The 14,567-nt window shown below is 35.6% G+C and overlaps 1 pseudogene; it reads right to left on the reverse strand.

Moving 5' to 3' along the window:
• Positions 1 to 831: 831 nt before the first annotated feature.
• LOC141419446 (peptidyl-prolyl cis-trans isomerase G pseudogene) overlaps positions 832 to 14,567 on the reverse strand; it is a 118,513-nt pseudogene continuing 104,777 nt past the window's right edge.

The raw sequence follows: 14,567 nt of genomic DNA on the forward strand, positions 1-14,567 counted from the left end.
GTAGAAGTTGTAGAAGATGAAAATCCTACCACCTTAACAAATTTTATTAATTTTTGTTTTTCATCCTCTAGGGTGAACAGTAATGTTCTTTTAAGAAAGTTCCTCTGGCAATATGTGATTTCATAATGATAGCTTCCTACTTGCTGTGTTTTCTTCCTGCCATGCTTTCTTCCATCAAAGATATGCATTATAGATGGTCAGGTTGTCTGAATCTGCCATAGCCAAAGCTGATTTTGCAAGATTTGCTTCATCTTTTCAATGAATTTCCACCAGCCCATTTTTGTGTTCTTGATGATACCTATTCTGACTTTGGGGAGGTGAGTTTTGATTTTTATTTCCCTGATAGTTAAATATGTTCAACATTTTTTCATACATTTATTATCCATTTGAATTTCTTCTTTTGAGAACTGTTTAATTCATTGCCTTCTCATTAATTGGATTGCTTGCTCTTTGCTGTTCATTTTTGAGTACTTTATATATTCTTGATATTAATCCTCTGGCAGATGAATAGCTGTCAAAGATTTTCTTCCAATCTGTAGACTCTCTTCATTCTGATAGTTTCCTTTGTTGTGGAGAAGCTTTGTAATTTGAAGCTTTTTAAGTCCTTCTTCCCCATTCTAGCTCCGATTTCCTATTAGCTGTTAGAGGCCTAGTCAGAAAATAATTGTTTACACCTAGATCTTGGAGTATTTTCTTCCAATAATTTCAAAGTTTCAGATCTTACAGTTTGTTCTTTGGTCCATCTTGAATTGATTTTTTGCACAGGGTTAGAGATAGGACTCTTGTTTTAGTCATCTGTACATGGATACCCAGTTTTCTCAGCATGAGTTCTTAGACTGTCTTTTTCTTTTTTTCCAAAGGATGTTTTATGGCAAACCGAGTAACTAATCAGTATTTCTGGTATGAAACAGACTGGGAGTTTAATGGGTTCCACATTCTCTCTTTTTCTGTTTTTCCTTTCATTGTCATCAGGTTTAGGAAGAGTTTTTCTCATTAGGAATATATTTTCTGGTATAAGAGGAATCTTTTTTGTATGTACAGTAGACTAGAGTTGTGTTTTAAGATCTTAAGTCTCACCTTCACTAGATTCACTTTTCTTTTGCTTGTTTCTTCTGTTTTTAGAATTTTTTCTGAGTTTGTTTTCTTTTCATTTTGATTTCTCTTCAAAAGCATATTCAGAATTAGAAGACTCTGAAGATTAAGAATTACTTTAGCTATCTCAATCACTAAATGATGAGGAAGTAGCTGATAATTTGTGCTTTTTCTTCTTTCTTCACTTTAGTTTTGGGAATTAGCTCTCCGCAACTGAGGGTTTTCATACTTCAGCAAATGGTTTGCTAGTTGACTCTGATTTGGGGTTTTCTAGTTCTCTTAGACCTTATTGACCAGAGGTCACTTGTCCCAAAAGAACATGATGCCCCTCTAAATGAGCAATTGATTTTGTTGTTATGAAGAACTATGGACCATTTGTATCCTTCCCTCTGTTGACCTTTAACAAGAGAAATTGTTTGCTGTATTTAACAGCAAAGCTCTAATCTTCAAAAAATCTTCCATAGATTCCTCTCCTTATCCTTTTCTTGCCCTGAAGTCACCATCCTGAGCCATGAAATTCTTGACAACTTTGATAATGTAATGACTTCTGAATTGGTTTCCCTGCTCCCTTTTCACTTGTGTAAAGACAGCAAAAGTTCTTCCATGTTTAGGGGCATAAGTTGGAAAATAATTCAAAGACAATTTTCCAGCAGGCTGATTGCTAATGATGATGTCAAAAAAATCACTGAGTGGAGGGGACACTGTTTTCTCACTCGCTTCCTTGCTACAGCAAGTTTTCTCTCTTGCTCCTGGTTATTACTGAACTTAACTTGACTTAACTAGGGGCTATTGGAGTTTCAGAAAAGACACAGGATAGGCAGGCAGACAGAAAGTGGGGTCAGGTGTGTTGGAGGCTCAGGTGGAGACACCCAACCCTCATTGCTTCTTTTCTCCATCTTTGTTCTTTAAGGCCTTACTCCTTGCAGTTCTTTAAAACTTTGCTTCTAAAGTCTTCTTTAAAACCTTGCTTAAAACCTCTTTCCTGAGACTCGCACTGTCCTATGTTTTCTCTTAGCTTATCTTTAGCTTAACTGCTCTTAAAATCTATTGGCCCAGGCTCGCAGCTTTTCTTTAGCATTCTCTCTTTAGCTTTCTTAAAGCCTCAGTGCTCTCTGTCCTCTATCTTGCATGGTCCCATGTTCTCTGGCTTTTCTTTAGCTTCTAAAGCCTGTGTTAAAGTTCTTTGTGTGGTTTAGCTTTCTAAGCCATATGTTAAAGTTCTCTGTGCAGACTTTCTATCAACGCCTCTTTAGCCATACTTTTCTCTTCAGTAATTTTTCTTTAGCAATTCTTTTCCCTTCAGTAATTCTTTTCCCTTCCAAAATCTTCCCATGCCAAAAAGCCCAAAGCAAAAGAATCAAGCCAAAACACCAAACACCCAAAGCCCCAAAACCCTCCAAAGCAAAACCCGTGAAAAATCCTCCAAAGCAAAAAGTCAAAGGCAAAAAACAAAAGCCTCAAGCCTTCCTTCAGTGGGACTTTTATAAACAACAACAGGGTGGAGCAGAGGCTCTTGGGGAGGGGTGTAACATTGTAAGGGAAGAAACCTGTATTCTTGCTTCTCTGAACACAAGCAACTTCAAAGAAACAGCTGTTCTGCTTCCTGGGCTGTGCCAATCTCAGAAAAGCAGGTGAGCTGTATCTAGACTTGCTTGTGTCCAGGTCTCATAGGCTTTAATCCACAACTGAGGACTCAGAACATTTATTCCCTTGGTTCCAATGCATCAATCTTTAAATGGACTAAAGCAAAAACACCCAATTCAACTACTCCAATCCTTTTGTTTGTGTACTGCTAGTTTCTTCTTCCTTGGGCTCAGTCCTTTAAAGCTCTTCAAATCTTTTTCTACATCAATAGATGTGATTTTTGTCTCTGGTTCAATTTATGTGCTGCATACATTTATTAATTTGTGTATTTTCAACTGAAATGAGACCTACTTGCTCATGGTTTATTAACTTTTTAAGGTGCTTTGAATGTAGTTCTCAAGTATTTTATTAAGATTTTTGTCTGTACTCATCAAGGAAATTGCTCCATAATTTCTGTCTGTTTTGTCCTTGTTTTTTGTATCAGGGTAATATTGGCTTCCTAGAATGGGTTTGGAAGTTTCCCTTCTCTTTTAGTTTTATGGAATAGTTTGAGAACCAATGGTGTTAGTTTTTCTTTAAAGATATGCTAGAATTCATACTGAATCCATCTTGACCTGGGCTTTTTTTGTTGTTGTTGGGAGATTATTATGGTTTCAATTCAATTGCTCATTATAGTTCTCTTTAAATTGTTTATATCCTCTTTATTCACTTTCCCTAAGTCATGTGTTGAGAAATGTATCTATTTCTTCTAAATTTTCCAATTTCTCAGAATGTTGTTTGTCAAGCTATTACTTAGTGATCCTCCAAATTTATTAGTGCCTATTATGCTATTACCTTTTTCATCTCTAATTTCATTAATTTGGGTCTTCTAATATCCTGCTTTTGGTTAGTTAGGCTAAGGATCTGATAATCCTGTTTTTCTTTTTAAAAACCAAATTTTTGCTCCATGGGATCTTTGTATTGTTATTTTAGTCTCGATTTCATTATCTGCACTGATTTTTATTATTACTTTCTATCTAATTGAGCTATCTTTGCTTTTCTAAGACATTAAGGTACAATGTTAGGTTATTTATTTGAGATCTCTCAGATTTTTTAGCATAGGTACTTAGAGATATAGCTATAAATGTTTCTTTTAAAACTGCTTTTGCTGTGTTCCAAAAGTTCTGGGAAACAGAATTTGATTCTAAGAATTTAGAAACAGTAAACTGGATGCCTAGGTGGAAAATGGGGATGAGAAAGTTCCTCTTGGACAAACCAGAGCAGCCACTGAATTCTGTGAATGTGGTTCATGTGCTCACTCTACAGGAATGAATATAGAAATCTTAAACTGACTGGGGCCACCATGGAAAGGGAACTAAAAAGGACTGAAGAGGACTAGAAGAGATGAACCAATTAGGGTTGTAATACACATGTATGCATAGAAACAACACAAGGAAACTCCCTGTGTAGCTACCTTTTTCTCAAACTAGCAAAAACGTCATGCTTCTCTTTTTATCTTTTATGTTTTTTCTTCTACAAAATCAGAGAACAGGAGGGTGGAACAGGTTCTTGGTAGGGGTAGTTTGGTCTGGTGGGAGGGGAAAGGTGACAGGGAAAGGTGTAGGAGGATGAATATGGTGGAAATAATGTATACATATGTATGTAAATGCAAAAAGTGAATTCTGTGAACAGGGAAAAGCACATGCTCTGAAAGTGGCAGAGTGCATTCCAACCCACTAGCTATACTCAATGAACCTACAACCAACCTGCAATGACCACCTCGCACACCTGGAAATGCCTGTTCTCACTCCAACAACTGCCCTAATCCAGAGTTCCCCTCCCCCTCCTCCTGATTATACCTGGGCAATCCAGGGCCCTGAGAGGACACATGAGTAAATATAACAGGAGAACTGCAGACAAAAGCCTGAGGACCAGAGATCAGGGAGGAGCACCTAGTGTACTGATAAAGCACAGAAGACAAATGTTCTTCTCAACAAAGAAGAAATACTGACTTAAAAATTGTTTTAAGTTTTAATTTGTCTATCCTTCTTATATTTCCATGTTTCTCCTTACTTTTATATTTCTTTTCCTTTTTTAAAAAAAATTTTCCTTCTCTTTATTTCCTTACTTTTCTTATCTTTTGTTGGCAAACCATTCAAACTCATGTTTTATTCTACCTCTTTCTTATATTACTATCAACATTTCTATTCTTATGCAATCCCTGACAACAGCATCCTTCTCCACAACCACTGAACTGAACACTTCACACACCTTTTCTCTTTCTCCTCATCTTCTTCCTTATCTCTTCTCCCACCCCTTTGTTTTTATTACCTTAGTTTTAACTCCTATGCAATTACTGTACCATACAAAAACACTGGTCCCCTTCACATAGAACATGACTGGGTATGTAGATAATATCACCAAAGTTATTTTACTTCATGTAAATGTCAGGTTTGGTGTTGAATTGTTAAATTTGTTATTGCTAAGTTATAAGCCAAGGCCAGTGATCAGAAAGGACACAACCTTGACAATAACCAATTCTGCCAGGACACAGAAATTAATTGAAGGGAAAGACTTTATTTGACTAAAACCCCCAACCAATTTTCTCATTGACTACAGATGAGAAAATCTCAAAATAGAGGCAAAAAAATAGGAAAAGGCAGGGTGATATAACTTCTAAAATGTCAACAATCACACAACAAAGGATCTGATGGATAGTGAAGGGGATGCCTTTTATTTCTTTCTCTTGCCTAATCATTCTGCCTAAAACTTTGAGCCATGAGAATGTCATCCTTGTCTTCTCCCATATTTTAGAAGAAATATATCTCAGCTTTTCTCTATCCCATGTGATACTGGCTATGCATTTCTCAGATATAGCCATTATTGTGTTGTGATACATTCCTTCTGTATTTAATTTATAGAGGTTTTCTATTATGAGGAGGTATAGAATTATATTGAATGCTTTATCTGCATGTATTGAATAATATAATTATGCATTGAATCATGTAATTATAACCATATAATTTTTAATATTCATTATGTTGATTTGGTGTATATTTAATTTATTGATTTGTGTATAATGAACCTCACTTTATTCTGGAGATAAATTCCACTGGACCATGGTGAATGAAGGTTTTCATATGCTCTTAGATTTGATTTGTTGGTATTTTGTTGAGGTTCTTTTTTCTTTCAAATCTGTTTTCATTAGGAATATTGTAATATACTTTTCTATTTTTGTTGTGTCCTCTAATTTTGGTATCAGGGTAATGCTGTCTTCATAGAATGTGTTTGGTAGAGTTGCCTCCCTTTTAATATTTTTGAATATAAGGAAAAGTTTTAGTTCCTCCTTCAACATTTGGTAAAAGTTATCAGTAAAGCCATGTGGTCCCAGGCTTTTTTGTTATGATATTTTTGTTACAGTTTTGATCTTATTGCCAATTATTAGTCTGCTCACAGTTTCTGTCTCTTCTCGGTTCATTTTTGTTAGGTTATATATGTCCCTAAATCTACCCATTCTTTTAGGTTTTTCCAGTTTTTTGAGAGTTCATGAGACTCTTTCATGATTGTGTTTCTGTTAGATCTGTTGCAATGTCTCCTTTTTTATCTCTGACTTTATTTGTATCATCTATGTTTTGCCCTAACTAATTTTGCTAAAGATTTGTAGATTTGTTCATTCTCTCAAAGAAAAAAATCTTCATTTATCTTTTATAAGTTTCTGTTTTCATTTATTTATGCTCTGCTCTTTGCTATTTTATTTCTTTTACTAATTTCAGGTTTGGCTTGTTCTTGCTGTTTTACTAGCCTGAGATGTATCATTAGGTTTTTTTATTTGAAATCTTTCTACTTTGTGATCAGATGATGATTGATGTAAACTTCTTTGTACTTACTTTGACATATATACATGAGAGAGAGAGAGAGAGAGAGAGAGAGATGTTATCATGTTATGTTTCCTTTGTTTTGGTAAATTTTCAAATATTTCTTGATTTCTTCTACTACCCATTGTTCATTAAATAGCATGTTGTTCTGTCCTCATGAATTTGTATAACTTCTAAAGTTTCCTTTATTGTTGATTTCGAGTTTTATTTCAGGAAGACACATGATATGATTTTGATATTTGAATTGTGAGATTTATTTTGTGGGTTAATATGTGGTCTATTCTGGAGAATGTTTGTGGTAATGAAAATAATGTGAATTCTACAGTTGTTAGGTGAAATATTCTGTAAATGTCTATTATGTCCATGTAATATATACAGTTTTCTTTAACCTTGTTGTTTCTTTCATGACTTTTTCTTGATGCTCTATCTATTGGTGAAAGTGGAATGTTATCCCCCCATGCACTATTATAGTATTGGAGACTATCTCTCTTTTTAGATCTAATAATGCATCTGAGTATTTTGGTTTGACACTGCCTTTGGTTCCAATTGGGTGTCATGGTATAGTCTCCCTGTAGGTTTTTTGTTTGTAATTGCTGGATTTGGGCATGATATATGCAGTAGCAAGGTCAGATACCCCTTTTGTTTCTGGGAACTATGCATGACAAAGAGTACTTTAGCATCCCAATTTGATGTGATACATACATATATATATAGGACTAAGGCTGTAGTAACAACAGTGTGGACTAGGCTCATCCACTTGTTTCAGAAAGCCAGTCAAAGAGAGAGTGGTGATAAAAACAGATAATAATTTTTATTTTCAGTGTGACCACACTGGGAAGAACAGAGTTCTAGTAACCTAATATATGTCTTCAAAGTACTTATAGCAGTCTTAAGGTTACACAATAAAAGGAAAAGTTACACAATAAAAGGCAAAGTTTCAGGGGTTCTCATGGTCAATATTCCAGGTGGAATATTGCCATGTCTGATTGCCATCTGATTGATTATTACCTCATGTCATGTGGAGCTTTGTTGACACCAAAACTATTGCCATTCTTTGGGGGGTAGTTTTGTTCATTTGTCATAAGGGGTTCATCAATTAGGCCTATTGTTCCTAATATCTAAGGTAACTATAAGGGCAAATGAATAAGTAGAACTCAAAATGAAAAAAAAAAGTTAAAAAACAAGACTGAGTAAAATGGAGTCAGACAATAAAAATAGAGTTAAGTCAGTGACTGGGCCTGCATTCATGTCCACTCCATCAATAGGAATGGTGGCACTGGAGACATGTACTATGCCACATGTTTCCTAAGCAGTGATAGTAATGGAGATAGCATAGTGAGTTAATGCTCAGGCTGAGCAGAAGCACTCAAAATGGTGCCATGCTATAGGAGCCTGGGCTCTGGAGGTGGAGGGAAAGACAATGTAAATTCTTTCTTTGCAACAAAACTATGGTATAGACTCCAGGTAACTTCCATAACTGTTCTCCAAGTCTACAATAACTGTGAAACTCTTATACAGTAGGGTTTCTATTATCTATGTTGATGGGGCTCACTGAGACTCTCTTACTCACTCTTTCCCTTGCATTGGGAAATCCCCCTGGCCAGTGAACTGGGGTTGAAAGTGCCTATGTGCTTTATTCCATTCTCTTCTGTCATTCCATTTCTTGTTGCCTAAAAAGGCTTTTCTGCCAGTTGTTGGGTTTCAGAGTTCTTCTTCTGCCACTTACATGGAAATGCAGCTATTTTTCCAGGAGATGGTGAGCCCTGGGCAATTCTAGTTGGCTATTTTGCCAGAGTACGATTTTGGTATTTCATTACTTCTTGGTATTGCTGAGCTTCCCGCATATGTGGATTTGTATATGTGATTAATTTGGGGATTTTTTTTTTACCACAATTTCTTGAAATATTTCTTCTACTTCATTCTTTTTCCCTTCTGCTATGGATTCCAGTTACTTTCAACTTAGATTAATTGGTAGTATTGCTCTACTCATGGATACTTGCTTCTGTTTTCTCACTTTTTTTCTTTTTTAGTGGGACTGGTGTTTGAACTCAGGGCTTTGCACTTGCAAAGCAGGCACTCTATGTCTTGAGCCACACTTCCAGTCCTTTCACTCTGTTTCTTTAGACTTATCTACAAGCTCACTGATTCATTCCTGTCGTTACCAAGTCTACAGAAGAATCCATTAAAGACTTTGCTCATCTTTGTAATGGTATTTTTTATTTCTATTACATTATATATTTTTTTTTAGTTTCCACTTCTCTGCCAAAATGACACTTCTAGTCTCATGTATTTTTCACATTTTAGCTAGAGCTTTTAGTGCTTTTAATATATTAATCATAGGTATTTAAAATTCCTTGTAAATTAAGCAAGATTTATGTCACGTCCAGTTCTAATTATATTTCCTTCTCTCTTGTGAGTATGTTGTTATTTCTTACCATTTCTTATGCTTTATAATTTTTTGAAAGCCAAATATTTTATGTTGAAAGGTAGAAACTGAGGTAAATAATTTTTATGTATGGAAATATGTATGCCTTTCCTTTTGAGAAGTGTCTAGTTCAGGGGTTCTTGTTAATATAATTAGGTATTGAATTGGGTTTGAAGCTTATTGTTGCTGTGTTTACTCTAAATGTATCATGGGATATAAATTCTTCTAGTTTTTAGAGTAGGAGCTGGTTTGAAAGAGAGATTTTATCAATACATGTTCCACCCTCAACCACTGTCTTTCCTTAGTGCTGTTTATGAGTCTCTCTTTCGCAAATTGCATGTTGCTCCACCCTTCTAAGAAATATAGTGGAGGCTGCAAGACTTCTCTGTTCTGATTAAATCTCACTTTTAGGGTGCAACATGTCCTTGGGTTCTAGAGATGTGGCTTTCTTGATGCTACCTATTCCTAAGGCTCAAATTCTAAACTCTACATGCAATTTGTACCCCTCCCCAGTGGTAGAGTTGCTTTTTTCTTATTTCCTTCACAGTACCCTAAGGATGATTGTGTTTGTTGCTCTCTTCCACTTTTACTTCATGCAGATGAAATCTTTTGCTCTCAGGGCTGATAAGGGGAAAGTTTCCCTATGGAGTTTTGTGCTGTTTCTTTAGATTTTGATAAGTCCCTTTCCCATTTCTAGTGCAAAGGAGACTTTGCACTAGTAAATCTCTAGTGGAAGAGTAAAAGGAAAGCCTACCAGAGGGTGTTTGTTCCTAAATTTAAGGCATCAGGGAATTTTACTTAATAGATCTCTACTTATACTCTATAAATCACCTTAGGTGAACTTTTGCTGTCCTGCATCTCACTCACTCCAATAACTCAGGGCCTCATCTGTCTCTCCATGTAGACAAATTTTTCTTTTGACTTTGGGTCAGCTTGCTGGACTCCAACGTTAGCATTCTGAAGGCTTTAAGAAAAGTAGTAAACTTACTGCTTTCTGGTGTTGCTTCCTTTAAAAATTGGGAAAAGGGCTCTTTCTAGTTCTCTATATACCTCTTTTAACCTCAGCAGAAACATAAAAGGTAAAAATTGCCACTTTGAAGAAATAAAATCTTTTTTTCCTTCTTTAGTGGCAGTGTCTATGGGATAGTTACTTTCCTAGATTTCATAGACAACTGCATCATAATCACTTTGAATGCTTGTAAAGATTATTGCTCCACTTGAAACAATGAATCAGAAGCTCTGAAAGTGAGTGCAAAGAATATAAGTTTTCAAAATTTTCTCTTGTGATTATGTACTCAGAAGTTTGAGAATCTTAGTATAGAGAGTAGATATCCAAACATCAAACAATCTACCTGTCACTATTTTCAAATTTCTAGAATTATTAGTCCTGTCTAATTTTCGTGAATGTCAATGCATTTCTAACCATTGGATTTCTGCTAGAAGAGAATGTTTAGAAGGCCCTTATCTTTTGCACTACCACAGAACCCCCATAGACAAACAGAGTATCTGACATTGAATGGGTACTCAATAAGTGACTATTGAAAGAAAAATGATTGAATAGTTGGATAATTTGTTGTTCAGAGTACTAGGGAATATGAATAGATTTCTTTTACTTTGGCATAAGGAATACTTTTTAAATATAGAGCTAAAATTAGAATTTAATCACAAAGTTTCATGAAAATTTTATGACTCCTTTTAGAAGTCATCCTGTATTGGCTAAAGACACATGTTTATATTTTGCTATAAAAGTAAAGGAGTTTTGCAAGGAGGAAAAGTTCCAAAAGAAACTAACTAAACTCCCATTATTATGATTTTCAGAAGATGCAGATAGATGATGATGATTATGATGATAGTAATGATGATGATTGATGGGACTTGGGTTTGAACTTAAGGCTTTCTGCTTGCAAAGCAGGTACCCTACCACTTTAGTCACACTTCTAGACCATTTTGCCCTGGTTATTTTGGAGATTGGATCATGTGAACTATTTGCCTCAGTGGGCCTCAAACACTGATCCTCCCAATCTCAGCCTCCCAAGTAGCTAGGATTACAGCCATGAGCCACTGGTACAAGGCAAAGCAGATTATATTTCACCATCAATTAAATTTGAATTCATTACAATAAACAAGAATTTCCTATATCTTTGCCTTAGTTATTAGAACATACCCATTTCCCACAAAAGCTGTGTGGTCATGTCAATACTCCAAATTTCATGTAATTATGCTTCATTACTCCATTTGCTGAGAGAATCTGGGATAAAAAAGGTAGAATTGAGGTGAAGTTAGTGGTCCTAAATATTTCTTGGGCCATGTACTCTTATGAAATGTTGATCTGTTATGCACTCTCTCTTCATTTACACATATAGCCATAGTTTCTATGCAATTTCAGATTAAGAAGCCCTCAGAGCATATTAGTGGGTGTTTGTATGACTGAATGACAAAGCATCACTTAGTTTGTTCTCAACTGAATGTTATTAATAATCCCATCCAAAAGGATTTACACAAAACAAATCATCAAAGAAAAGGCTATAGTTTTGCAAATGAACAATGATTTCTGTTGGTTTCTTCCTACTACAACATGGGCAAAAAATGATGAGTTTTTTGTGTTATATTTTGGCAAAATTTAGTTCAATACCTCAGCACATCCCTGTCCATGATTTAGTCCCAGGAAAGGGCAGCTATTGATCCTCTTCTCTCCTTTTGGATCTGTATAGGTCGTTCACTGTAAGGCACATCTATGAAAATTAATGTGCCATTTCTTTCAGGTTGTTGCTTGAATTGTACCACTAGGAGCTAAGACTTTTCATGTAGAAAATTTGCAGTTTGTGCAGAAATAAATAGTAAATGCACAGCAATGCAATAAAGAATATCTGCTGTTTAGAAAACAGGAATTGCCCTAACATTTAGAAAGCTTGTTTTTGTTTGAGACAGGACACTTTGGTTTAAATTTAGCAACCACTTCTTGCAGCTTATTATGAACCAGACATTAACATCAACATTACCTTATTTAACATTTTGTAATGTAATTTAATTTTTTATAGTTGTGGTACAGGGAGTTGACTTCAGGGCCTCTCAAAAGCACTTTACAACTTGAGCCATATCCTGGCACTTTTGTTTTTAGTGTGTTTTCCAGTAAGGATCTCATGCTTTTCTCTGGGTTGTCTTTAGACTATAATCCTCATATCTCTGACTCCTGAGTAGATGGGATTAAAAATGGTCACCGCAATGTCAGATTATTTCTGTTATTGGAATAAGTTAATTGTACAAAAGAGTTTAATTGTGATATATGTGAATATATTTTATTTTGATCACATTCACCCCATTACTCTTCCTTAACTACCTTCCCTCCCTTCCATCCTTTTAAATAGTTGTTAGTAGATTTCAGTATGCTATTTTCATACATATAGAAAATTTGCATATATATATAATATACTTTGATTATGTTCATCTAATCATCCACTCCATTTCCTCTTACTCTTCATAGGAGTTCCCTCTTCACAAGTTCCCTTTTACAATCATGTCTTCTTTTTATTTTTCCTCTCCTCTTATTCCTCTTCTTCCTCCTCTACTTCCTCCTCCTTTCTTCTTCTTCTTCTTCTTCTTCTTCTTCTTCTTCTTCTTCTTCTTCTTCTTCTTCTTCTTCTTCTTCCTTCTTCCTTCTTCCTTCTTCCTTCTTTCTTCTCCTTATATTTATTCTGCTTATTATTTTGGTTTAGATTCCACATATAAGCAAAAGCATGCAATATTTGTCCTTTCAAGCTTGGCTTATCTCACTTAGAATGTGATTTCCAGTTCCATGCATTTTACTATAAATGGCAAAATTTCATCCTTCTTTGTGACTGGATAATACTCCATTGTGTATATGTACCACATTTTTTTGTCTATTTGTGGGGAACAGATTATGAAAAGCCTATGAGGACTGGACATAAGCAAGGTGAGATTCAGCTTAATTGCTTTCATCTATAGGCCAAGATAGGCACAGCCCCAGTCACAAAACAGAAAAAGCAGAATAGCTGAGTCTCCTAAGCTTGCTTTCAGAGAAGCAGGAACACAGGTTTCTCCTGTTACAATGTCACATCCCTCCCTCAGAGCCTCTGCTCCACCCTGTTTGCTGCTGTTTATAAAAGGCATGCTAAAGAGGGCTTGGGGCTTTTTTCCTTTTTGCCTTGGGGCTTTTGGGGTTTGGGTTTTGGGGAGTTTGGCTTGGGATTTGGCTGAATTTTTTGCTTTGGGTTTTTAGGTGTGGGAAGCTTTTGGAAGGGAAAAGAATTACTGAAGGGAAAAGAATTGCTAAAGGAAAATTGCTGAAGGGAAAAGTATAGCTAAAGAGGAAGTTGGTAGAAAGTCTGCACAGAGAACTTAAACATAGAACTTAGAAAGCTAAGCCACAGAAAGAACTTTAACATAAGCTTTAGAAGCTAAAGAAAAGTCAAAGAGAACATGGGACAGTGCAAGATAGAGAACAGAGAGCACTGAGGCTTTAAGAAAGCTAAAGAGAGAATGCTAAAGAAAAGCCGCAAGCCTGGGGGCAAAAGATTTTAAGAGCAATTCAGCTAAAGATAAGCTAAGAGAAAATATGGGACAGTGTGAGTCTAAAGAACAAGGTTTGAAGCAAGGTTTTGAAGAAAACTTTAGAAGAAAAGTTTTAAAGAACTGCAAGGAGTAAGGCCTTAAAGAATAAAAAAGGAGAAAAGAAGCAATGAGGATTGGGTGTTTCCACCTGAGCCTTCAACCCACCTGACCCCACTTTCTGTCTGTCTGTCTATCCTGTGTCTTTTCTGAACCTCCAGTCACCCCCAATTAAGCCCAGTTAGGTTCAGTAGTAACCAGGAGTGAGAGAGAAAGTTCACTCCAACAAGGGAAGGAGAGAAAAAACAGTGCCCCTCCATTTATTCAGTTGTTGGGTAATTAGGTTGATTATATTCCATTGGTCTACAAAACTGTTTTGGTGCCAGCACCATGCTCTTTTTTGTTACTATGACTCTGTAGTACAATTTGAAATCAGATATTGTGAAACCTCCAATATTGCTTGTTTTGCTCATGATTGTTTTTGCTACTCCAGGTATTTTATGCTTCCATATGTATTTTAGAATTGATTTTTCTATTTCTGAGAAGAATGGCATTGGGATTTTGATGAGGATTGCATTGAATCTTCAGATTGCTCTCAGTACTCTGTCAATCCATTAACATCGAAGGTCTTACATTTTAGTGTTTTCTTCAATTTTTTTCCTCAATGTTTTCTCATTTTCCTTGTAAGGTCTTTTAACTTCTTAGTTAAGTTTATTCCTGGTATTTTAGTTTTTGGAGACTATTGAAAAGGGGAGAGTTTTTATAATTTCATTCTCGGCCTATTCATTGTTGGCACATAGAAAAGCTACTGACTTTTGTATGTTGATTTGTGTCCTACTTCACCAACAATCTTTATCAGATCTATGAGTTTTTGGTGGCTCCCTTAGGGTTTTTTAAGTATAGAATCATAAAGTTTGCAAATAGAGTTAATTTGTTTCTTCTTTTCCTATTGTATCCCTTTTATGTCTTTCTCTTGCCTTATTGATCTGGCTAGAAATTCAAGTCAAATATTTAGTAAGAGTGGAGAGAGTAAACACACTTGGCTC

The sequence above is a fragment of the Castor canadensis genome, chromosome X, assembly GCF_047511655.1.
Source record: "Castor canadensis chromosome X, mCasCan1.hap1v2, whole genome shotgun sequence".
Taxonomy (NCBI): Eukaryota; Metazoa; Chordata; class Mammalia; order Rodentia; family Castoridae; genus Castor; species Castor canadensis.